Raw genomic sequence first — 26,695 nt, forward strand, 5'->3', positions numbered from 1 at the left:
GACTGACGGGGTTGCTAAGTGCTATACCACCTACTGCACTCCCCCGACTTAAGCCCTCGTGGGTTCAACCCGATTTCTAAACTGAAGGAAACACTTCACGGCATTCGCTTCAGAACTGCTACAAATTCGTCGGGCAATAGACCGCGCCCCTCGAACTGCCAACACAACTGGCACTGCTAAGAGTATCCTACGACTTCCACATCGCTGGCAACGGTTTATACACAATGCTGGTGACTACTTTGAAGGTTAGTAAAATTTTGAAACACGTATCTATTTTGTACGAGCTGTAAATAAATAGTTGCTGCTATTAGAGCTCCAACCCTCGTAGATACGCTTACTGACATGTCGTGGGTAGTCGCCAAGAAAAAATCAGAGGTCTGCTGGTAGTTGCACAATTCTGGTATTGGATGTAAGCGCGTATTTGGGCAAGTTGGGCAGTTGAGGAGTACAGCAGGTAAGAGTTACGGAGTTCGCGTGAGCCTGTAAAATTGCTGCAACGTCTTCCTCTAAAACCGGTTATCTAAATTTAACCAGCAGGTGTATCCGAATGTCGCGGAGCATTGTGTAATTTTTTTTCCCGGCGCGAAACGCGTGCCTTTTTTTCTCCCTACTGACTCTGAACAATGGGAATGTGTGGCGGCGGAGCGAGTGTGTGACAAGGCTTAGGCCGGAGAGCTGGTATGGGAGCCGGCCGCGCTGGGAGCCGCAGAGGACGGGGGGGCGCGCCGGCCGCTCATTGCGCTCAATTGAGCCACTTGGCGCAATTGGCGGGCGCCGCGGCCGCCGCCGGCAGCCGCTACCTTGCAATTTGTCGCCCGCCTTTGAGCGGCCCTCGCCCCCGCACTAATTGGACGTCAATTTGGCCGCGGGCGACTTCCGTCTCTGCTGCTGCCGTCACCGACACACTCCCCCTCCCTGCCCCCCTTCTCATTTCTCTCTCATTCCCAAGATTTCATTTTTCGTAATTTGAGTTTCACATCCAAGTTTTCCGCGACGTCATCCTTGTATAAAATCTCGTTATTCAGACAGAGTCAAATCGGAGTTAAGACTCGAGCTTTCGAAGATGCGCATCATGATCTTCTTCATGAGACGACTGTCTGCTAGGTACTTTGTCTGCTTCTTTTACAGTAACGCTGTAGCTTGTCAATGGTCGGCCGACGTCGCTCGGAGTTCTAACTTGTATTGGGGGTGTGGCGTTACCTGAGAGCCGGGATTCACATGCGCAAAGAAGGAAATCGGGCTTTATTTTTGTTTTATTTACTCGTCAGGTTCCGGAGGACTAAATTGAGGTGCAAATCTCCAAGGTCATGGAACGTGTCAGTACATGAAATTACAACATAAACGTAATAACAGATAACAGATGACCTCAGATGTTAAGTCCCCACCGGTCAGGGTAGCCATGCTGTCCTAGGCGCTACAGTTTGGAACTGCGCGACCGCTGCGGTCGCAGGTTCGAATCCTGCCTCGGGGATGGATGTGTGTGATGTCCTTAGGTTAGGTAGGTTTAAGTAGTTCTAAGTTCTAGAGGACTGATGACCTCAGATGTTAAGTCCCATACTGCTCAGAGACATTTGAACCATTTGATTTTGTTAAGTCCCATACTGCACAAAGCCATTTGAAACATTTGAACTCGTTCTCACACTTTCACATGGGTAGCTCTACATGCCTACAAATGAGGTTGGTTGGTTGATTTGGGGGGGGGGGGGGGGGGACCAAACAGATAGGTTATCGGCCCCATCAGATGAGGGAAGGAAATCGACATTGCTCTTTCAAAGAAACTATCCGGGCATTTGCTTGAAGCGATTTGGGGAAATCACGGAAACCCTGAGTCAGGATCGCCGGACGCGGGTTTGAACCGTCGTCCTCACGAATGCGAGTCCAGTGTGAGCAAATGAGCACACAGTTTCTGTCCAGGGTTGAGGGGGAAGAGAATGCTCTGAGGGTTGCAGCAATAAGGGAGGCTACCATACACCACTAGCATGCCAATTCCAGATTAACAGGCTGAGAACGTGAAGGTACGGGATAAAGCACTCCGGTTTCAGGCCACGAGTGGCCTACCGGGACCATCCGACCGCCGTGTCATCCTCGGTGGAGGATGCGCTTAGGAGGGGCGTGTGGTCAGCACACAGCTCTCCCGGTCGTTATGATGGTATTCTTGACCGAAGCCGCTACTATTCGGTCGAGTACCTCATCAATTGGCATCACGAGGCTGAGTGTACCCCGAAAAATGGCGACAGCGCATGGCGGCCTGGATGGTCACCCATCCAAGTGCCGACCACACCCGACAGCGCTTAACTTCGGTGATCTCACGGGAACCGGTGTATCCACTGCGGCAAGGCCGTTGCCCTGAAGTTACGGGATAAGGACCCAAGGAAAGGTGCAATATGTAAAACAATGATCAAGATTGTCTCAAAAATTTGTGTGTGTGTGGCATTCGGATGAGTGTGTTTCTCTTGTGTCACCGACACAAGAATCGAGCAAATTAGAAAGAGGAACTGGCGATCAGTAGGGGAATCCCCTGCAACGCCCGGCTGCTAACCGCTTGGGCCGGAGTGGAGTATCAGCGCGGCCGTGTTTGCTTTTTTAAAGGAGACGGGAGTACATACATCAATAAATAAGTCGATAAACGATTAGGGAGGGGAAGGTAAACAAACCAGCGGCGTGGCCCGTACGCGGATGGCGCGCGCCCGGAACATACATCACCACCCAGGCGCGCCTCGGTCACACGGGGCGACGAAATTACCGACGCTGCGTCCGTAATGGATCGTTTAACGCTTCATTAGGGAAATTACTGTGATCGCGGCTAACAAGTAAGACCGCCCGCTGACTCGCCACGGATTTATTTTGCCCTCCATTCTTTCTTCTTATTTTCTCGTTTTTTTCCGTCTGTCCGTTTTCCTCCGACCTGTCCTGGTTCTGTTTCTCTCCGTTCCACCTGGCCGCACGGCGGCTGTCCCGAACCCGTTTTCCTGCCGAAAGCGGCATGTGTGTGTGTGTGTGTGTGTGTGTGTGTGTGTGTGCGTGTGTGAGCGAGCGCATGCGCGGTGGGACTCGGTGTTGGCGCCTTGGCGGTCCACAGATTTATGGCTCCGCGCGGACGTTGTGAAACTCTGCCGTCCCAGATAACCGCCGGCCACCATCCGGCATGCATACCTAAATACGAGCCGGCGTCTGGCGGTGGGTCTGCCAAAGTTAACGGTCCGCCCGAACGAAACGTTTCGGTAGCAACGCAGGAAGATCTCGATTTAACGCCCCGTCGATGTCGAGGTCATTAGAACTAGGAGAGCCGGCCGGGTGGCCGAGCAATTCTAGGCGCTTCGGTCTGGAACCGCGCGACCGCTACGGTCGTAGGTTCGAATCCTGCCTCGGGCATGGATGTGTGTGGTGTCCTTAGGTTAGTTAGGTTTAAGTAGTTCTAAGTTCTGGGGGACTGATGACCTCAGATGTTAAGTCCCATAGTGAATTAAAAAAAAAAAGAAAAGAGATCCCGGAGACACTAGTTCGACTTGGGGAAATAAAATCGGAAATTGGACGTGCCGTTGCAAAGGTACCATCGCCACAGAATACTGGTACACGCAGTATCGGAGGTGTGCCATGCGTGAGCCGAATTCCGCGATATGCTGCTCCAGCGATTTAAAACTTGCTGGTGACTTCGGATGAACCTACTGCACTGCCACACATGTAAAAACAGTTTAACAGTTTCTACATCTACGTCATTACTCCGCTATTCACAATAAAGTGTCTGGCAGAGGGTTCGGTGAACCACCTTCATGCTGTCTCTCTACCGTTCCACTCTCGAACGGCACGCGGGAAAAACGAGCACTTAAGTTTTTCTGTGCGAGCCCTGATTTTTTTTATTTTATCGTGATGATCATTTCTCCCTATGCAGGTGGCTGCCAACAGAATGTTTTCCCAATCGGAGGAGAAAACTGGTGATTGAAATTTCATGAGAAGATCCCGTCGCAACGAAAAACGCCTTTGTTTTTATGGTTCAAATGGCTCTGAGCACTATGGGACTTAACATCTGTGGTCATCAGTCCCCTAGAACTTAGAACTACTTAAACCTAACTAACCTAAGGACATCACACACATCCATGCCCAAGGCAGGATTCGATCCTGCGACCGTAGCGGTCGGATGGTTCCAGACTGAAGCGCCTAGAACCGCTCGGCCACCGCGGCCGGCTTTGTTTTTATGATTGCTACTCCAGTTCACGTATCATGTCTCTAACACTATCTCCCCTATTTCGCGATAATACAAAACGAGCTGTCCTTCTTTGAACTTTTTCGATCTCATCCGTCAGTCCCACCTGATGCGGATCCCACACCGCACAGCAATACTCCAGAATAGGGCGGACAAACGTGGTGTGTAAGCAGTCTCTTTAGTAGACCTGTTGCATCTTCCAAGTGTTCTGCCAATGAATCGCAATCTTTGGTGTGCTCTACCCACAACATTATCTATGTCGTCGTTCCAGTTTAGGTTATTTCTGATTGTAATCCCTAAGTATTTAGTTGAATTTACAGCCTTAAGATTCGTGTGACGTATCGCGTAATCGAAACTTAGCTGATTTCTTTTAGTACTCATGTGAGTAACTTCGCACTTTTCTTTATTCAGGGTCAATTGCCACTTTTCGCACGATACAGATATCTTATCTAAATCATTTTGCAAGTCGTTTTCATCATCTGATGACTCTAGATGACGGTAAATAACAGTATCATGCCGGCCGGAGTGGCCGTGCGGTTATAGGCGCTACAGTCTGGAGCCGAGCGACCGCTACGGTCGCAGGTTCGAATCCTGCCTCGGGCATGGATGTGTGTGATGTCCTTAGGTTAGTTAGGTTTAATTAGTTCTAAGTTCTAGGCGACTGATGACCTCAGAAGTTAAGTCGCATAGTGCTCAGAGCCATTTGAACCATTTGACAGTATCATCTGCAAACAATCCAAGACGGCTACTCAGATTGTCTCCTGTGTCGTTAATATAGATCAGGAACAATAGAGGGCCAATAACACGTCTTTGGGGAACGCCGGATATTACTTCTGTTTTACTCAGTGACTTTCCGTCTATTACTACGAACTGTGACCTTTATGACAGGAAATCATGAATCCAGTCGCACAACTGAGGCGATACTCGGCAGGCACGTAGTTTGATTAGAAGACGCTTGTTAGGAACGGTGTCGAAAGCCTTCTGGAAGTCTAAAAATATGGAATCAATTTGACTTCCCCGGTCGATAGCACTTATTACTTCATGAGTATACAGAGGTAGTTGTGTTTCACAAGAACGTTATATTCTGAATCCGTGCTGACTATATGTCAATAAATCGTTTTCTTCGAGGTACTTCATAAAGTTCAAATACAGTATATGTTCTAGAACCCTACTGCAAATCGACGTTAGTGATATACGCCTGTAATTCAGCGGATTACTCCTACTTCTCTTTTTGGGTATTGGCGTGACTTGGGCAATTATCTAGTCTTTAGGTACGTATCTTTCTGTGAGTGAGTGGTTGTATATAATTGCTAAATATGGAGTATGCCTATGGGACTTACCATCTGAGGTCATCGGTCCCCTAGAACTTAGAACTACTTAAACCTAACTAATCTAAGGACATCACACACATCCATGCCCGAGGCAGGATTCGAACCTGAGACCGTAACGGTCGCGCGGTTCCGGACTGAAGCGCCTAGAACCGCTCGGTCACAGAGGCCGGCTAGATAAAAAGAAAATGCAGATAAGTCGTACCTGTGAAGTACGACAACATGTGACAACAGATGTACGAGTATTATGGATATTAAAAGAAGAATTGCATTGTCTCAACAATCATTTAGAGAAAAAGAGTGATTTATTAACATGTACCCACCTCAAAATAGGAAAAAGAAAGAAGTTCATGTACACATATATTTGGGGCATTTTAGGTTATGGTTGTGAAGAGTGGAGTCTAGGAAAAGAAGAAACAAAAAATTAGAAGAAATAGAGATGTGGACCTGGAGAGCCACAAAAGTGTCCCACTCAGAAAAGAAATATAATGAGCAAATATGATTAACATGTTACAGAGAAATGAATTGGACAAGTTATTCAAAATACAGGGTGTCCAGAAAAGGACTCCCTGATTTCAAAATTAAATATCTCGAAAACAAAGATCGATAGAGGAATCCAGCAAACGGTATGTTTATTGTGAAAGTTGTAAGAAATTTTTACAGCAGTTTGAAATAATAGTTACAGAAGCTGCTAACAGACGGCGCTGTAATCGCCATACGTAATGCCTCGTATAAATAGTGATCCGAAGCCCAGAGCGATCAGTTCCTCTATTGAAACGTGAAAGGAGGTTGGCGTACCGAAGGAAGAGATTAAAACCATGTACTCCATTGAACAACGCGTTTTTCTGGTGCTAGAGTACCACAGGTTAGAAGAGAGTCCTACGGCAACAAGGCGAAGTTTTCAAGCACGATGCGAAAACCATTCGTACGCTCTTCGCAAAATTTCAACGAACAGGCAGCGTAACTGATGATCTAGTGGGGCATGTTGGCCGCAAGCAAGCCGCAGTTACTCCTGAAAATAGCGCCACAGTTTCTGGAATTATTCAGCGAAATCCAATCTCATCCGTCCGTAGAATTGCATCTGAGACTGGTTTGAAACATTCCAGCACGCAGAAAATATTGAGAAAGAGCCTACACATGTTTCCATTCAAAATTCAAACGCACCAGGCCATACCCGTACGAGCTGTGCAACAAAGGGTTGCCTTTGCTAATCAGATGCTCACAATGATTGATAGTGAAGGATTTGATGTTGGCTGAATCTGGTTTACAGATGAAGCACACTTCCACCTGGATGGATACGTGAATAAGCAGAACTGGCGATTTTGGGGTTCTGAAAAGCCATATTGGTGTGAAGCGAAACCCCTGTAGTCTCCTAAATTTACTGTGTGGGCTGCAGTATGCAGCAGAGGCATTATTCGCCCTTTTTTCATTTCAGAAACGGTCACTGGTGCACGTTGCGTTGCAATTTTGGAACAATTTGTAGCCACACAGCAAGCGTTAGAGGATCGTCCAGGTACTGAATGGTTTATGCAAGATGGAGCCCGACCACATCGGACCGAACAAGTGTTTCGCTTTCTTGAGGAATACTTCGGGAATCGAGTCATTGCTTTGGAAAATCCCGAATTTACTGGTGCAGTCGTGGATTGGCCTCCATATTCGCCGGATTTGACTCCCTGTGACTTTTTGTGGGGCACAGTGAAAGACATGGTCTACCCGAAGCATCCCGCCACGCTGGACGAGCTTGAATCGGCGATCTCTGTGGCATGTGAATCCATTTCGGTTGAGACACTACGAAATGTGATGGCGAATTTCATTCCTCGTTTGCGCCACCTCTGTAGTGCCAATGGTGAACATTTTGAAAACATTGTGATGTGATTGTTTGCAAAGATTGTTTTCATACGATTATTTCACTCATGTATGCTGATATGAGCTGTACAGCGTACAGCGCCATCTGTTACCAGCTTTTGTAACTATTATTTCTAACTGCTGTATAATCTGCATTCCTCTATCGATCTTTGTTTTCGAGATATTTAATTTTGAAATCAGGGAGTCCTTTTCTGGACACCCTGTAAAAGCTCCATAAAAATGTCTTCGAAGAAAAAAATCCTGCGAAAAAAGTCAAGAGACAGCCCAGAACTTTCACGCTGCAAAGTATTGTCAGATGAATGAACCGCAGAAAGCACAACAAAACGCTACAGACGGTGAGGGACAAAGAAGGATGATTACATCAACAGCACCTTGCCTTTAGCGTCTGGTGATGACAGACGATTTTACTTATCGGCTTGTACAAGAAGTCACTAAAAGGTAAAATCAGTGGAGGTTTCCGTTTGTGAAGCCGGAAGCAAAATCCAGCGAACCCGGTCTTGCTTGGGGTAGGTCGGAATTCCGCAGCCTTTTAGCTAGCGGCGCCTCCTTGTTACCGCCGTAATGATAGCAATTTACATGCCCGGCCCACCTCCCTTGTACACACACACACACACACACACACACACACACACACACACATTCTCTGTCCCGCCGCCGCAGAAGGGCCGTTTGCGCCGTGGAGAGAAGAGAGTTCTCCCCCCTGGCCCTTGCGTAGGCGGAGCAGACGCCCTGGGGTGGGGCGCTTCGCAAATGGATGTGGCAGTTCCCGCGGAGGCTAACAGATGGCGGACGTTCTGCCACCGAGGGGTACTTCCAGCGGTTGGGGACACGTCCCGCTAGATGGCTCTGCGGTAGGTCGGCCCTCGACTCATTGTCGCCTGGCCGTGGCGAGTTATGGCGGCTCGCAGTACACACGCGGCGAAGTATATCAAGCTCTGTGCCGTGCGCTATGCGCTTACCAGACGCTTAAGATTCGCTTTGAATAGACCCTGTGTAACCACGAATACTCTCTTCCTGTGAATGAGTGCCTCAGCTGTTTATATGTATTGACAGTTGCGCACCTGTCAACTCTTATCCCACGAAAAAGCAAACAATATTTTAACGGTTGTGTGAAGGCAATGTACACTGATACGAAAGTTACTGGATAGAAAGCTGAACTAATTTCAAAGTTAGTAAGAAAAATCCTTATAGCGCCGGCCACCAAAGACGACAGATGCCTTGGATTATCGTGAACTGCTAATGTACCGAAATGCAAACAACTTTCTTTTACTATGCAAGATAAAAAAAAAAATACTCGCCTTGCGCAGCAGGTTCACTTTGTAATTCGAAGCTATGAAGATTTTTCCTTCCAGACATGTACAGAAATACACTATTATCTAAAACCTGAAAAAGGGAGAGCCTGTTTTGTGAACTGATTTGTCCAAAAGTAAGAAACAAAATGTATTGGACAGACATTTGACATACTTTCGAACCACGCTGGAAATCATGTACGATAGGCGAGATGCTCATATGATAGTGCCGTTAGGAAAACACAGCGTGAAATTTCACCACACAAATACCCTCTAGTGCTCTGTAAAATACCAAGATTATAACTTAAACACCTAACTTTTAACTGCCGATCCCCAGCTCGTTTGCTATACATGAGCGCCAAATGTTTCTCCAATCTGTTTTGTTTCTTATTTTTAGACAATTCATTTCAAAAGACATTTGACCGTATTTTTTCATTTTTAAGTATTGTTAAGAAAGCATTAAATGAAATATAACATATTGAAATATTTATCGGTATTCTAATATTATCCAGAGCATACACATCAATAGAAAGCAGAGAAGTTTCAGTTTACTTTGTGAGCTGATATTTTCTAACGCATTATTTATGTCGCTAGCAGCAGCTTTTCATGAAATGTCATAATTTTCCCTCAAATCTCTAATTAAGTTTGTTTAGTTTTCCTGATTGCTTTCAACCAATTAAATCTTTTTTTGCAATAACAGGCCTCACATTGCTACATTTGGTACCACGATTCTCATTTCCCCAGTCCAAGCTCAAATTAAGTTTTTCTCAATTATTCTGTTTATTTACAAGGAATTAAAAGAATTTTTGGAAAACTGGACCTCAGGCTGGTCAGTTTGATACCTCATGTACCCATTTCGTACTCGTCGTCCGTCTGTGAAAATTCCGACAAAAATCCACTGTGTAATTTGTAAGGAGTCTTGTTTTCACTCCGCTGAATCACTTTGGCAAAAACGGACAAACGACATTATTGTTTTGCAAACATTTATTCCCAACCGGTTTAGACTTAGTGATACTACATCAGGAATCAACTGATTAGCGTCCAGAAGACACACTCCAGTGTAGGGAGCCAAAATTAAAAACAAAAATACTATCCACACATGTACACAGAAAATTTGCTCACGCAGTTAGGTGATAAATGTTCAAATCGAGCGAATGTCATGTGTGTGTGCACCAAACATGTTAAATTACAGCCGGCCGCGGTGACCGTGCGGTTCTAGGCGCTGCAGTCCGGAACCGCGGGACTACTACGGTCGCAGGTTCGAATCCTGCCTCGGGCGTGAATGTGCGTGATGTCCTTAGGTTAGTTAGGTTTAAGTAGTTCTGAGTTCTAGGGGACTGATGACCTAAGATGTTAAGTCCCATAGTGCTCAGAGCCATTTGAACCATTTTGTTAAATTACAGTGTTTGGTGCATAACACTAGAAATGAATACTCGATTTGACGTGTCTCACCTAATCTCACATCCAAAGATACTTTGTTTGTTGGAAGCACCATTATTTCTAACGTTTGGTTTTCTACACACTAGTGTCTGTTGTGGAGACTACACAATTATTTCCTATCAGTGGTCCCATAAGCAAAAAACTAGTTGTATACAAACAAATATTAGTAAACGAAAATGCAGTTTGTTGATTTTCAGCCTTAAATAGGAAATTTTTTTGCAAAGAAATGATGGAATGAAGTAAATATTCCTATTATCTACAGTTAATTACTTCTTTTTTCCAAACGTAGCGTACGTTATTTGAAACATCTTTGTCCTTGCGTACTATGTATAACAAAGAGTACAGTTGTGTTCAGGATTCAGCTCTGTGTACTATTGAAGACAGTGCACTCCGAAAACGTTTCAACGTATTTATTCGAATTAGCAAAAGATCCATGTTAGGCATTTGAGGATAGTTATTAGAGATTTAAGCCGTGAACAAAATGATGACATAAATCGTTGGCTGAACTGAAGTCTATAGCCTAACAGCAACTGAAATTACGGACTGAACGTCGAAATAGCTCGCTATTACGTCCCAGTGGTTCCAAAGTGAAACCACCTCGTTAAAAGAACTGATTGTTTACTTTCTGTCCATCTCTTCTTATATTTGTTGCTTACTACGATAATAAATGTTAATTATGTGAAAAACTTCTAAATTGTATGTATTTATCGTACTGGTGGGAGTAAAATGGTGAAGGCACAGCAGGGAGAGACCATCTCTCTGTCTGTTTTCCTTCAACCTTCTCAAACTGCGAGATTAAGCGACTCTCGTTCTTACGCACTGAAGGGCCAAAGGAACTGGTACAAGCATGCGTATTCATATTCAGACATCAGAGATAGGTAAATAGGCAGAATATGGCGCTGCGGTCGGCAACGCCTATATAAGATAAGTGTCTGGCGCTGTTGTTAGATCGGTTACTGCTGCTACAATGGCAGGTTATCAAGATTTAACCGAGTTTGAACGTGGTGTAAGAGTCGGCGCACGAGCGATGGGACGCAGCATCTCCGAGAGAGCGATGGAGTGGAGATTTTCCCGTACGATCATTTCACGAATATACCTGGAATATCAGGAATCCGGTGAAACATCAAATCTCCGACACCGCTGCGGCCGGAAAAAGATCCTGCAAGAACGGGACCAACGACGGCTGAAGACAGACAGAAGTGTAATCCATCCGCAAATTGCTGCAGATTTCAATCCTGGGCCATCAACAAGTGTCAGCGTGCGAACCATTCAACGAAACATCATCGATATGGGCTTTCGGAGCCGAAGGCCCACTCGTGTACCCTGGATTCCTGCACGACACAAAGCTATACGTCTCGCCTGGGCCGCCAACACCGACACTGGATTCTCGATAACTGGAAACACGGTGCCGGCCGGAGTGGCCGTGCGGTTCTAGGCGCTACAGTCTGGAGCCGAGCGACCGCCACGGTCGCAGGTTCGAATCCTGCCTCGGGCATGGATGTGTGTGATGTCCTTAGGTTAGTCAGGTTTAATTAGTTCTAAGTTCTAGGCGACTGATGACCTCAGAAGTTAAGTCCCATAGTGCTCAGAGCCATTTGAACCATTTGGAAACATGTTGCCTCGTCGGACGAGTCTCGTTTCAAATTGTATAGAGCGGATGGGCCTGTACCGGTATGGAGACAACCTCATGGTCCCATGGACCCTATATGTCAGCCGAGGATTGTTCAAGCTTGTGGAGGCTCTGTAATGGTGTGGGGTGTGTACAGTTGGGGTGATATGGGACCCCTGATACGTCTAGATACTTACTCAAGCATCCTGTCTGATCACCTGCATCTGTTCATGTCCATTGTGCATTCCGACGGACTTGGGCAATTCCAACAGGACAATGCGACACCCCACACGCCTCATTTGCTATAGAGTGGCTCCAGGAACACTCTTCTGAGTTGAAACACTTTCGCTGGCCACCAAACTTCCCAGACATGAACGTTATTGAGCATATCTGGGATGTCTTGCAACTTGCTGTTCAGAAGAGATCTCCACCCCTTTGTACTCTTGCGGATTTATGGCCAGCCCTGCAGGATTCACGGTGTCATTTCCATCCAGCACTACTTTCAACGTTAGTCGAGTCCATGCCACATCGTGTTGCGGCTCGCGGAGGTCGTACGCGGTATTAGGCAGGTGTACCGGTTTCTTTGGCTCTTCATTGTGATTAATAATTCCTGACCATCGTAAAGCGATCAGTTGCGGTAGTGTATGATGACGTTTTGATAAGCGAAGCAATGACCCTAGTACAGTGGACGGGGTGCGCTAGCTAACTAGCTACGGGAGAGGCCTTTAATATTTGATGTCCCCTCCCTGGCCTGGAGGCGATATTACACGGGGCGGGCTTGTAATACTCACTAAGCCCTGGAGGCAGACACTGTGCCCCTCCCCCCCTCCTAGTCACCGCATAAATATTCAGTCGCTGAGGCGCTTGTTGAGCATTCAAAAGCCGCCTAGCGTCTTCTTTTATTGCGCGGCCCGCACACAAGAAACCGTCCCCTCCTTTGTCGCGGTCTTGTGGGCGGAGATGAAAGAGTATTTCACTGTGCGGGCACGTTGTCGGCCCTGCTGTCGTTTCTATATTAAAAGGACGACGTGTGCGTCCTCTGAAGATGACGGAGGGGCTGTTCCGCAAATGTTCCGTGCTCACCGGGCGCCGGGTTTTGCACTTGAAAAGAAAAGCAAACAGTGGAGAAAGGGGGAGGGTGGAGGGGGGTGACTCGCCGTGTTGTGCCGCGCCGTTGTTCCGTGAGCTGGAATTTTAAATATTTGTGATGAATATTTATAAGGGCGGAAGCGTTCCGCGGATCTGGAGGAGGGGGCGTAATACGAGCACAGGTCGACATCTCCACCCCCCTCCCCACCTTCTATTTGAGGATGGTCAATATGCCAAAGTCTTTATGTAAAGCGATTCGCGGTGTTTCTGCGTAGCCGCCACTGGTTGTGGGTTGGTTTGGTGTGGGAGAGGGCAATTAAAATGGATGAAGGTCTCTGATGCAGGGTTTTCCGGTATGGAAATGCCTTTTTGCACAGTCAGAAGAATGGGATCCAGTTGATGTGTTATTCCTCTCTGTGGTACAGTGTTACTCTGTTTGAGGTTTCCTTCAGCATTTCGTTCATGAGAGATCCTAGCAGTGAGTTAGTTAATTGCATATTACAGACGTCACTAGAAAAGAAAACAGTGTTAATAATTGACAGATGGAAAAAAAATGTTAGGACAAGAGGTGACTGCAAGATAAATGATGCGGTAGAATAAATATTGTGTGGGAGGAAGACCACAGGAAGGAGAAGATACCAGGTGATTGACGATATCAAGATAAATGTATAATAGGCGGCTTCTAAAATCATGACGGAAAAAGGGAGAGGACATGGACAATGTTTGACATGGGAAATTGACCTGCCTAACGGGCAGAACTCATTATTACCATGCTGAGATTCACACGAAGTAATGTGTGCCATCGACAGGGCATCTCAAGTTGATTCCATAGTTATAGATTTCCACAAGACTTTTGATGCCATCCGTCTCAAGCAGCTTCTAATTATATGCCGTCCCTATGGAGTGTCGTATCACTTGTACGACTGGATTCATAATTTCGTGTCAGAAATGTCACAGTTCTTAGTAACTGTCGCAAAGTCGTATTCTGGCGGTCCCCAAGAATTATTAAGGGTCTTCTGTTGCTATAAAAGTCATCAGAAGACCAAAACAAATTCCAAAATAATTTGGATGTGATATCAGTGACAATTGATCCTCAACAACAAAACGTGTGGTCACCCACAAGAATACAAAAAAGAGTTGTATTTCAGTTCCACGATAAATCGCACAAATGTAAAGGTTGTCACCGTATGAGTTCGATGTCGATAAACGGTAGCACACTAATACGCCAAGATAAATAGTTTCTAAGACATTCGAAGAGACTTAGTCTCCCTTTTCTCGTAAGACCCCACAGAGTCCTTAGGCATCATCAACTGAGCTGGGCTTCCGATGGTTCATCGTAACTGTACTTATTGCCCGAAAGTTCTAATATCAGACGTACGATTCTGTAGAACTCAGTTTCTCCGAGTATGACAGACACATCAGAAAGCATGTTCCCATTCTAAGGGTTATAGGATGTTGGTAATGAGGAAGCGCGTCGTTTTGGAGTAATCTTCTATCGTTTTCGTCCCAACAGCAAAAGTAATTGATAAGACTAAATGTCATTTACAGTGTTATGAAAGATTCAATGAGGTTTCCTTCAAGATATGTATCAACCATAACAAAATATGTCCGTACGAAGCGATGCAATGTGCATATTGCGTCGTATAGCTCTTTTGCGTGTTGTATATGAACAAGCGGCGATATTCATTTGTTTGTAACTTTTCGGAATGCATTCTTGACTCGTGCCGTGGTTTCCACGGTAATACCAGTCCGTAAACAACATGAGACTATATCCGCAAATACATGGCACTATCCTCTGGATGTGGTAGTTCCTAAAAGCGGACAACGCAAAAGTGACCCCCGGACAAGGAATATTCTTACATAAAACTACAAGGACCCGGCAGCAGATAAAGTCCGCCGATATGTGATGCAAGTATTTTAAAACGTAAGCAGATACGTTATTGATAGTGCGTAGTGTAATTTGGCGCCGGCCGCGGTGGTCTCGCGGTTCTAGGCGCGCAGTCCGGAACCGCGCGACTGCTACGGTCGCAGGTTCGAATCCTGCCTCGGGCATGGATGTATGTGATGTCCTTAGGTTAGTTAGGTTTAAGTAGTTCTAAGTTCTAGGGGACTGATGACCTCAGATGTTAAGTCCCATAGTGCTCAGAGCCATTTGAACAATTTTTTTTGTAATTTCGCGTAGAAAAAGTGTAGTTTTTAAAATGAATTGTATACTGTGGAGAGTAAGCTATAATTATGTATAAAATGGTATTTGCTCTGAACTGGGAAAGAGTCAGGGAACTGAGGTACGCCAACGTAGCTTATATCCCATGCCAAAGTCAGAGTTTCGTTTCCACTGCTAGGCAGTAGCCTGTTAGAGAGCTTTCATGATTAATTTGTTTTTGGAATAGTGTCGTAGAGTAATTGTCACTAACAATTATTATTTTTCGTTTCAGGTGAGTACGCGGACCATCTTTTGCGGTTTCACACATGGTGATGATTAGTAATATGGATCCGACTCCGAGGAACGCAACGTAAGTAGAGATTTATTCCCTAATTCTTCCTCTGTTTGGCTGTAGCTTTCGCAGTGGCGGTGAAAGCACTTAAATCATAACAACCCATGTGAAAATTGTAGCATAATCCAGCGACTTGTAATGACTTCTCATTGTTCGTTTATCTCGTGTAGTTTCCTTGTTCTTTCTTCTCTGTATCAGTACGTCTCGTAAATCTTTCCCCTATGATTATATTGTTCCAAAGATAGAGATACTCTTGGGGAAAAAATCCCACCATCAAGAAATAATTAATTTGGAGTTCTGAAATTTAGCGTTGCAAGATCACAGATTAATGTAAGCGCGAGAAAAGCCACTGCAAATGTGGAGTGCTGGTACATTAATAATCTATGTAACCGCCACAGTGTTGAATGCAAACATGAAACATGCACGCATTCTGTCGTTCAGGTGTCGGATGTGAGATGGAGTTACACGTTGTTGGCCAATACGGGGACGGCTAATGCCGGTTGTGGATGACGCTGCAGTTGTCCGATGATGTGTTAGATTGGAGACAGACCTGGTCATTGAGCAAGCCGAGACAACATGTCGACACCATGTAGAGCATGTTGAGCTACAACAGTGGTATGTGGACGAGTGTTATCCTGTTGGAAAACACCCCATGGAATTCTGTTCATGAATGGCAGCACAGCAGGTCGAATCACGCGACTGAATTAAAAATTTGTAGTCAGGGTACATGGGATAACCATGAGAGTGCTCCTGCTGTCATACGAAATTACACCCCATGTATAGTTCCAGTGGGTGGAGTTCGGAAAAATATCTTCTTAAATTATGCCTGCAGTATAAGATCATCACATCTGCATGTTTCAAGTTTGTGTCCTCAGTGGTTCGGGATGGGCGATGGAGAGTTAGTCAGGAAATTGCCTTTTATACACTACTGGCCATTAAAATTGCTACACCACGAAGGTGACGTGCTACAGACGCGAAATTTAACCGACAGGAAGAAGATGCTGTTATATGCAAATGATTAGCTTTTCAGAGCATTCACACAAGATTGGCGCCGGTGGCGACATCTACATGAGGACATGAGGAAAGTTTCCAACCAATTTCTCATACACAAACAGCAGTTGACCGGCGTTGCCTGGTGAAACGTTGTTGTGATGCCTCGTGTAACGAGGAGAAATGCGTACCATCACGTTTCCGACTTTGATAAAGGTCGGATTGTAGCCTATCGTGATTGCGGTTTATCATATAATTGGTGCTCGCGTTGGTCGAGATCCAATGACTGTTAGCAGGATATGGAGTCGGTGGGTTCAGGAGGGTAATACGGAACGCCGTGCTGGATCCCAACGGCCTCGTATCACCAGCAGTCGAGCTGACAGGCATCTTATCGGCATGGCTGTAACGGATCGTGCAGCCACGTCTCGATCCCTGACTCAACAGATGGGGACGTTTGCGAGACAACAACCATCTGCACGAACAGTTCGACGACGTTTGCAGCAGCATGGACTATCAGCTCGGAGACTGTGGCTGCGGTTACCCTTGACGCTGCACCACAGACAGGAGCGCCAGCGATGGTGTACTCGACGACGAACCTGGGTGCACGAATGACAAAACGTCATGTTTTCGGATGAATCCAGGTTCTGTTTACAGCATCATGATGGTCGCAACCGAGTTTGGCGACATCGCGGTGAACGCACATTGGAAGCGTGTATTCGTTATCGCCATTCTGGCGTGTCACACGGCGTGATGGTATGGGGTGCCACTGGTTACACGTCTCGGTCACCTCTTGTTCGTACTGACGGCACTCTGAACAGTGGACGTTGCATTTCAGATGCGTTACGACCCGTGGCTCTACCCTTCATTCGATCCCTGCGAAACCCTACATTTCAGGAGGATAATGCCCGACCGCATGTTGCAGGTCCTGTACGGGCCTTTCCGGATACAGAAAATGTTGGACTGCTGTCCTGGCCAGCACATTCTCCAGGTCTCTCACCAATTCAAAACGTGTGGTCAATGGTGGCCGAGCAACTGGCTCGTCACAATACGCCAGTCACTACACTTGATGAACTGTGGTATCGTGTTGAAGCTGCATGCGCAGCTGTACCTGTACACGCCATCCAAGCTCTGTTTGACTCAATGCCCAGGCGTATCAAGGCCGTTACTACGGCCAGAGGTGGTTGTTCTGGGTACTGATTTCTCAGGATGTATGCATCCAAATTGCGTGAAAATGTAATCAAATGTCGGTTCTTGTATAATATATTTGTCCAATGATTACCCGTTTATCATCTGCATTTCTTCTTGGTGTAGCAATTTTAATGGCCAGCAGTGTATATACAGAGAAGTTTACTATCGTTTTACTGTTATCGGTGTTCATCATATATTTCCAAGACACTGTCCATTCCGTTCAACTGCTCTTCCAGCTGGTGTAGCTGACACAATTACAGTCCCATCATACACTCGTGTTAGATTTTCAATACTTGTCGTCACCAATGAAGAACAGCTCAGTTCGGCGAGACCTAAGGCAAGTTTTCTGACGGTGGCCAGCGCCACGTCACGTGCGGCTGGCGATAAAAGAAACACGCACAACTACAAAGGCCTCCCGCGGAGGAGTAACGAGGGAAATAACGGATCCGAGCAGATTAGGTTCACGCACGACGTCTGGGACTGAGCGTTTCTCGCCGGCAAGTAGTCATTCGCGGGGCGGGTGCTGTGCCGCAGATGCGACAGCCCGATACGGCGGCCACACTTGTTCGTGCCGGGTCCCCATTGTGGCGCTGTCCAGGTGTTGGCGGGCGCTGCGCGTAATTACTGGGCCCGCGCTACTACTGGCAGAACGCGGGCGTTCGCCCGAGGCGACTGGTGCGGAGAGAAATGCGCTCCATCACTGTCAGGTATTAATTAAACGTCCCGTGTGAGAACTGGTTGCGCAGGTTTTCTCTGCCTGGCGTCGTGATGTTGCGTGGTGCCAATTCTGCAGCTCGTCACGTAAACACACCGGAGGAAAAAAAAAAAAAAAAATTACTCACTCCAAGGAGACATCTCGCTGATACTGCTGCGCCGCAGAAAGGTATCAAGAGCAAATGCCAAATTTTCTTAAACTTTTCTCCAGCCAGTTGTAAGCCAGATTGAACCACGCCACGGCACCCTGTAGCGAAGAGGTTCAAAATGGTTCAAATGGCTGTGAGCACTATGGGACTTAACTGCTGTGGTCATCAGTCCCCTAGAACTTACAACTACTTAAACCTAACTAACCTAAGGACATCACACACATCCATGCCCGAGGCAGGATTCGAACCTGCGACCGTAGCAGTCGCGCGGTTCCTGACTGAAGCGCCTAGAACCGCTTGGCCACTCCGGCCGGCGTAGGCAACAGGCAGAGAAGTGGTACTGCAAACGGTATGGCAAACATCAGATTCTATTATCACTTAACACTTCCGGGCTGAGATGCCGTGGACCATACGTAAGACTCTCCCCTGACGTTTCGCCTTCGACTGCGGAAGGCATCCTCCGAGGACAATCGACGAACTGTAACGAGAGCACGAGTGAGCGGCGTATATACAGGGTGTTACAAAAAGGTACGGCCAAACTTTCAGGAAACATTCCTCACACACAAATAAAGAAAAGATGTTACGTGGACATGTGTCCGGAAACGCTTAATTTCCATCTTAGAGCTCATTTTAGTTTCGTCAGTATGTACTGTACTTCCTCGATTCACCGCCAGTTGACCCAATTGAAGGAAGGTAATGTTGACTTCGGTGCTTGTGTTGACATGCGACTCATTGCTCTACAGTACTAGCATCAAGCACATCAGTACGTAGAATCAACAGGTTAGTGTTCATCACGAACGTGGTTTTGCAGTCAGTGCAATGTTTACAAATGCGGAGTTGGCAGATGCCCATTTGATGATGTATGGATTAGCACGGGGCAATAGCCGTGGCGCGGAACGTTCGTATCGAGACAGATTTCCAGATCGAAGGTGTCCCGACAGGAAGACGTTCGAAGCAATTGATCGGCGTCTTAGGGAGCACGGAAAATTCCAGCCTATGACTCGCGACTGGGGAAGTCACCTTCAATGGACGAGGCAATTCTTGGTGCAGTTGGCGATAAGCCTAATGTCAGCGTCAGAGAAGTTGCTGCTGTATAAGGTAACGTTGACCACGTCACTGTATGGAGAGTGCTACGGGAGAACCAGTTGTTTCCGTACCGTGTACAGCGTGTGCAGGCACTATCAGCAGCTGATTGGCCTCCACGGGTACACTTCTGCGAATGGTTCATCCAACAATGTGTCAATCCTCATTTCAGTGAAAATGTTCTCTTTACGGATGAGGCTTCATTCCAACGCGATCAAATTGTAAATTTTCACACTCAACATGTGTGGGCTGACGAGAATCCGCACGCAATTGTGCAATCACGTCATCAACACAGATTTTCTGTGAACGTTTGGGCAGGCATTGTTGGTGATGTCTTGATTGGGCCCCATGTTCTTCCACGTACGTTCAATGGAGCACGTTATCGTGATTTCATACGGAATACTCTACCTGTGCTGCTAGAACATGTGCCTTTACAAGTACGACACAACATGTGGTTCATGCACGATGGAGCTCCTTCACATTTCAGTCCAAGTGTTCGTACGCTTCTCAACAACAGATTCGGTGACCGATGGATTGGTAGAGGCAGACCAATTCCATGGCCTCCTCGCTCTCCTGACCTCAACCCTTTTGACTTACATTTATGGGGGCATTTGAAAGCTCTTATCTACGGAACCCCGGTACCAAATGTAGAGACTCATCGTGCTCGTATTGTGGACGGCTGTGATACAATACGTCATTCTCCAGGACTGCATCAGCGCATCATGGATTCCATGCGACGGAGGGTGGATGCATGTATCATCGCTAACGGAGGACATTTTGAACATTTCCTGTAACAGAGTGTTCGAAGTCACGCTGGTACGTTCTGTTGCTGTGTGTTTCCATTCCATGATCAATGTGATTTGAAGAGAAGTAAAATAATGAGCTCTAACATGAAAAGTAAGCGTTTCCGGACACATGTCCACATAACATATTTTCTTTCTTTGTGTGTGAGGAATGTTTCCTGGAAGTTTGGCCGTACCTTTTTGTAACACACTGTATAAGCCATCCAGAGGGCGTCGTTGTCAATCACGTGACGTCAGCTGTGCTATGATCTCTGATATTGCCAACTTTCTCAATTGAAATTAATCGATTGACACGCTGCTGCTGCAATGTTGGCATCCATATCTTATCCAGCTTAATGTAGCAGCAAATAGAGGCCCGCAACTTAGGTGCTCCCAACGACAACATAGAAGACAGTAGTGCCACCACATCACTTTTTTAGACGAGTCGAGCTTCCCTGTACAGCATAATGATAGGTCCATCCTTACGTGGAGGCTCGGAGGTGAGTGAACGTCGTGATATGTGCCCAATCATGGCATGATGGTAGTGAGTGCCTATGGATACACAACATAAGGCCTCCAGTTAGGATAGTCGTTAATTTGGAAATCAAATTTTACAATTTTACCGCGTTAAGGCAGGTGACTCTGTCCTAGCTTGTAACTCTCTTTGAAATCCCCATTCAACAAGATAACACAAGATTGTGTGTTGCCTGTGCTGTCCTAGTCTACTTGGATACAAGGGCGTTCGACTGTTGTCCTGGACAAAATATTCTCCAGATCTCTCACCAATCGAAAACATCTTGCCACAGGTTGCTGAGATAATAGTGTGCCACTGTTGGTCAGGCACTGGTGTTGACGAACTTTGGCGTAGAGCTGAACGAACATGGGGTGACAAACCTGTCTCTGTCATCAGAGCCGAGTTGAACTCGATGCCCAACAGGTCTTGGGCTGTCATGAGATCATCTTGCTACACACTGAGGTAACAAGAGTCTTGGCTTGCCTCCTAATATTGTCTCGGATCTCCTTTTCAAGGGCGTAGTACAGCATCTCGACGTGGCATGGACTCAACAAGTCGTTGAAAATGCCCTGCAGAAATATTGAGCCATTCTGCCTCTATAGTAGTCCATAATTGCGGAAGTGTTGCCGGTTCAGGATTTTGTGCACGAAGTGACCTCTCAGTTATGTTCGATGGGATTCATGTCGGGCGATCTGGGTGTCCCAAGTCATTCGCTCGAAATGTCCAGAATGTTCTTCAAACCAGTCGCGAGCAGTTGCGTCCTGGTGACATGGCGCTTTGTCATCCATAGAAATTCCATCATTATCTGGGAACATGAAGTTCGTGAATTGCTGCATATCGTCTCCAAGTAACCAGGACCCAGTCCATTCCATGTAAACACAGCCTACACCATTGCGGGGTCACCACCAGCTTGCACAGTGCCTTGTTGACAACTTGTGACCATGGGTTCATGGGGTCTGTGCCACATTCCAATCCTACCATCAGCTGTTACCAACCGCAATCGAGAATCACCTGAGCAGGCCAGGGTTTTCCTGCCGTCTAGGGTCCAACCGATATGGTCACGAGCCCAGTAGAGGCATGGCAGGCGATGTCGTGGAGTTAGCAAAGGCAATCGCGTTCGTCGTCTGCTGCCATAGCCCATTGACGCCAAATTCCGCTGCACTGTCCTAACGGATACGTTCGCCGTACGTCCCACATTGATTTCTGTGGTTATTTCAGGCAGTGTCGTTTATCTGTTAGCTCTGACAATTCTGCGCAAACGCCTCTGTTCTTCGTCTTCAAGTGAAGGCCATCGGCCACTGCGTTGTACGTGGTGAGAGGTAATGCCTGTAATCTGGTATTCTAAGGTCACTCCTGACACTGTGGATTTCGGAATACTGAATTCCCTAACAATTTGCGAAATAGAGTATCCCATGCGTCCAGCTCCAACTAGCATTCCGTGTCCAAAGTCTGTTAATGCCATTCGTGCAGCCATAATGACGTCGGAAACCTTTTACGTGAATCACCTGAGTAGACCTACATCTACATTTATACTCCGCAAGCCACCCAACGGTGTGTGGCGGAGGGCACTTTACGTGCCACTGTCATTGCCTCCCTTTCCTGTTCCAGTCGCGTATGGTTCGCGGGAAGAACGACTGCCGGAAAGCCTCCTTGCGCGCTCGAATCTCTCTAATTTTACATTCGTCATCTCCTCGGGAGGTATAAGGAGAGGGAGGCAATATATTCGATACCCCATCCAGAAACGCACCCTCTCGAAACCTGGACAGCAAGCTACACCGCGATGCAGAGCGCCTTTCTTGCAGAGTCTGCCACTTGAGTTTGGTAAACATCTCCGTAACGCTGTCACGCTTACCAAATAACCCTGTGACCAAACGCGCCGCTTTTCTTTGTGTCTTGTCTATCTCCTCTGTCAACCCGACCTGGTACGGATCCCACACTGATGAGCAATACTCAAGTATAGGTCGAACGAGTGTTTTGTAAGCCACCTCCTTTGTTGATGGACTACATTTTCTAAGGACTCTCCCAATGAATCTCAACGTGGCACCCGCCTTACCAGCCGACAACTCTGCCAGTGCACTGACCTTTTATGCCTTGTGTACGGGATACTACGGTGATCTGTATACGTGGATACCACTGTCCCACGACTTTTACCACCTCACCGTATTATGTATACAGAATAAGAAAAATTTCTTTCCTTTGTATCCTTCATGCTGTTGCAAAGTGAGTGGTCGGCAGTTTAGTGGTGTATAGAATCCGCGGATGAGGAATTGCTGGCGGGTGACGACACGGCGGCCGGTCGCTACCGAATGGTCCGACAGGGGCGGATAAGGATCTGTTGAAGGAGTATCAAGTCACAATTGGGCTGCGACGTTTCTGCCCGGCAGGAGCAGTGCGTCTTCAGACGTCGGAGGGAGCGCTAATGGACAGCCCGCCGCCTTACATGGGCCGTGACGGTTCCGCTCCGACGCGACGCCGAAACGACGCAGCCGTCGCCTAGGGCCTTGTCAGAGTGCTGCAGACCGCCTTTTGCGGGGCAGGGTGTGGGATCCATTGAGTGCCTCGCGAGAAGTGGCTCTGACACGTACTTCACCCATTACCCTGCCGATGTTCTCCGGACTAGCAGGGACCTGCCTTTGCAAAGACAAAGATACAAATTCTCTGCGTTTGTCAGCAAGCCTGGCTGCGTATCTCTGTGTCTCTTCCGCTAAAGACGTAAACATCGGCTACCGGGGCTAGGTCTGATACGCGAAACTTTGGTTTTGCGAGGAAGAGATAGCGTCTTGTCACCTGTCTTGCCATTTCTATCGAAAAAAAAAAAAGAAAAAAATTACACTACAGGATATTTTAAAAGATTCGTTCGATTTAACAGGATTGTATCTACCAAAGGAACGAATATGAAGGATAGCCACTTTGCCAAGACGTACATGAGTTTGCGCACTCTACCGCACTTAATCGGGGGCATATAGCATGCCATCCAGTTCAGTACAGTACGTTGACAAAGCAGGGGCATACTAAGGTAGCGGAGGAGTTCTGTCTTGTGCGCCGTGGATAAGACCGCGATTTTCATCTACCAGACAGAAGGACAATATGCAAGTGTTTAAAACAATAGTGCGAGACGGGTTTTGTAACCAATTTGGAGCATAAGGGAACTGAAATGACAGTTCGAACGCCGGAAAATATTCGACGAGTTCGTTCAACGCTGCAACGAGGCCCACAGCCACCTACCCTTCGCCATTCCAGGACATTACGTCTTTCCTTAGGATTCTGAAATTGTTTCAACGTTATAAGCTACAAGTGACTCAACGCTTACGGCTGGGATGTAAAATGAACAGAAGCAATATCTGCGCTACATTACTGGACAGAGTTATCCAGGATGACACATTTCTGACATATGTTGTGGTGTCTCATGACGCAAACTTCCATCTGAATGGGTTTGTCGTTAGATGAAACTTCTGATATTATTCGGAGACAAACTCGCAGCTCATTCATGAGAAGGTCCAGGGTAACACAAATGTCGTCTTCTAGTGTACTATTGGAAGCTACTTTGGAATCGTTAGGTTATTTTTTTAAGAGCACAATGGCCGGTTATTGAGTATCATTTCCAGGTGCTATGCGGTAGCGATAGGAATTTCCTCATTGCACAGCTAAACGAAAAAAAAGGTTAAAATGACTCTGAGCACAATGGGACTTAACATCTGAGGTCATCAGTCCTCTACTAGAACTTAGAACTACTTATACCTAATTAACCTAAGGACATCACACACATCCATGCCCGAGGCAGGATTCGAAACAGACCGTTACGGTCGCGCGGTTCCAGACTGAAGCGCCTGGAACCGCTCGGCCACCCCGGCTGGTAACTAAACGGACATTGCCGTCAAAACGCAATATGGTTTCGGCAAGACCGGAGTACAGCCCTTACTGCTCATAATTTAATGACTACTTTGAGGCGCCAGTTTCCACATCGATAACTCTCAACCGGTGATATCCCGTGGCCGGCGAGATCATTAGCTCTTTCAGCCCCTGACGTTTGCTCGTGGAATCATCTCGAGGACTAAGATTTGTCGTAGTGGCTCCACAATACTCATCAATTTAAAGCCGTAATCTGGGAAATAAATGAAAACCTAATGTGGTGCTTTCACGACGACTTCCACAATACGCCACCAATGATAACGTGTTGTATTTTTTAACAAATGAACTAGTATATAGCTTTACAGTAATGACTATCTGTGTATGACAGTTATTTATAGTTGTTGTGTCCTGATCCCACTACAGCTACCGCCGGGTCTGGGTTATTACTATTGTTTTTGGCAGTGTTAATTGCAGAGGGTGCCCAGATGCCCTTCCTGACGCCATCCAAACCCCCTGGGACAGAATTAGTGTACACTAACTGTCTGGGTCTAGTGTAAGCCAAAATAGTGCGAATGTTTTCAAATGTCTGCGAGTCGTGTAACTAAGGTGGAACGTGGGGGACCAGCCCAGTATTCACGTAGAAGGATGGGGAAAACCGCCGAAAAACCACATCCAGGCTGGCCGGCATACTGGGCCTCGTCGTTAATCAGCCGGGCGGATTCGATCCGGGGCCGGCGCGCCTACCCGAATCCAGGAAGCAGCGCATAGCTCTCTCGGCTACCCTGGCCGGTACAGTTATTTATGTTGGTGTAAATATACAATGAGGCGACGAAAATCATGGGACAGCGATATGCACACATACAGACGACGTTAGCATCGCGTACACACGGTATAAAAGCGCGCAGGCGATTCATGTGATACAGTTTCCAACTTGATTATGAGCGCACCACGGGAGGTAACAGAGTTTGAACGCGGAATGGTACTTGGAGCTAGACGCAGGGGGCATTCCATTTCGGAAGTCGTTAGGGAATTCAGTATTCCGAGATCGACTATGTGAAGAGTTTGCCGAGAATACCAAATTTCAGGCATTATCTCTCACAAAGGGCAACGCTGCAGACGGCCTTCACTTAACGACCGAGAGCAGCGGCATTTGCGTAGAGCTGTCAGACAAGCAACGCTGCTGAAATAACCGCAAAAATCAATGCGGGACGTACGATGAACGTATCTGGTAGGACAGTGTGGAGAAATTTACCATTAATGGGCTGTGGCAGCTGGCGACCGACGCGAGAGCCTTTGCCAGTAGCACCACGTCGTTTGCACCACCTCTGCTGGTCTCGTGACCATATCAGTTGGACCCTAGACGACTTGAAAACCGTGGCCTGGTGATATGAGTCCCGGTTTCAGTTGGTGAGAGGTGATGGCAGGGTGCGAGTGTGGCGTAGACACCACGAAGCCATGGACCAGAGTTCTCAATAAGGCACTGTACAAACTAGTGGCTTCATAATGGTGTGGGCTGTGTTTAAGTGAAATGGGCTGTGTCCCAGTTATGTTCGGCTACTTGGAGACCATTTGCAGTAATTCACGGAGTTAATGGTCGCGAACAACGACGGAATTTTTATGGATGATACAAAATTTTGTAAAACACAGCCCTCAGTCGCGAACACAATTAATTCGTAACCTCGGTTTCGGTGTCACAAGGTACACCTTCTTAGGACAAAATTAAAACTAAATGTTACAGCATAACGTACCAAGGAATACGAAAGGTGCGGTCATACCTGACAGCGTCAGACAGTCAGAATTAAAATAAAATGCAACAGAGGAGCAAGCCACTAGGGGCTGCCATATGTCCTCTGCTACAGTCAACACAAAACTGAAACATCATGTGACTCGTGCGCTACTGCAACATCAAGACAATACCGCCATCTGGTGGCTAATTGGTAAAACAAGCTGTTTAGTAAACATCTCTCGCAACTGCAGAGGGAAATAAACAAACACCTGAATGGTGTACATGAAGTAATTGCAATATCGGGATACTGCATGATGTAAAATACAACTAATGAATGACTGGCTGTAGTACAAAAATTCCAGAATAAATGCGTAAAGAAAAAA

The 26,695-nt window shown here is 46.8% G+C and overlaps 1 pseudogene; it reads right to left on the reverse strand.

Moving 5' to 3' along the window:
* Nucleotides 1–2,228: 2,228 nt before the first annotated feature.
* LOC124552863 lies at nt 2,229–2,346 on the reverse strand (annotated as a pseudogene).
* Between the last annotated feature and the right edge of the window lie 24,349 nt (nt 2,347–26,695).

The sequence above is a fragment of the Schistocerca americana genome, chromosome 10, assembly GCF_021461395.2.
Source record: "Schistocerca americana isolate TAMUIC-IGC-003095 chromosome 10, iqSchAmer2.1, whole genome shotgun sequence".
NCBI lineage: Eukaryota > Metazoa > Arthropoda > Insecta > Orthoptera > Acrididae > Schistocerca > Schistocerca americana.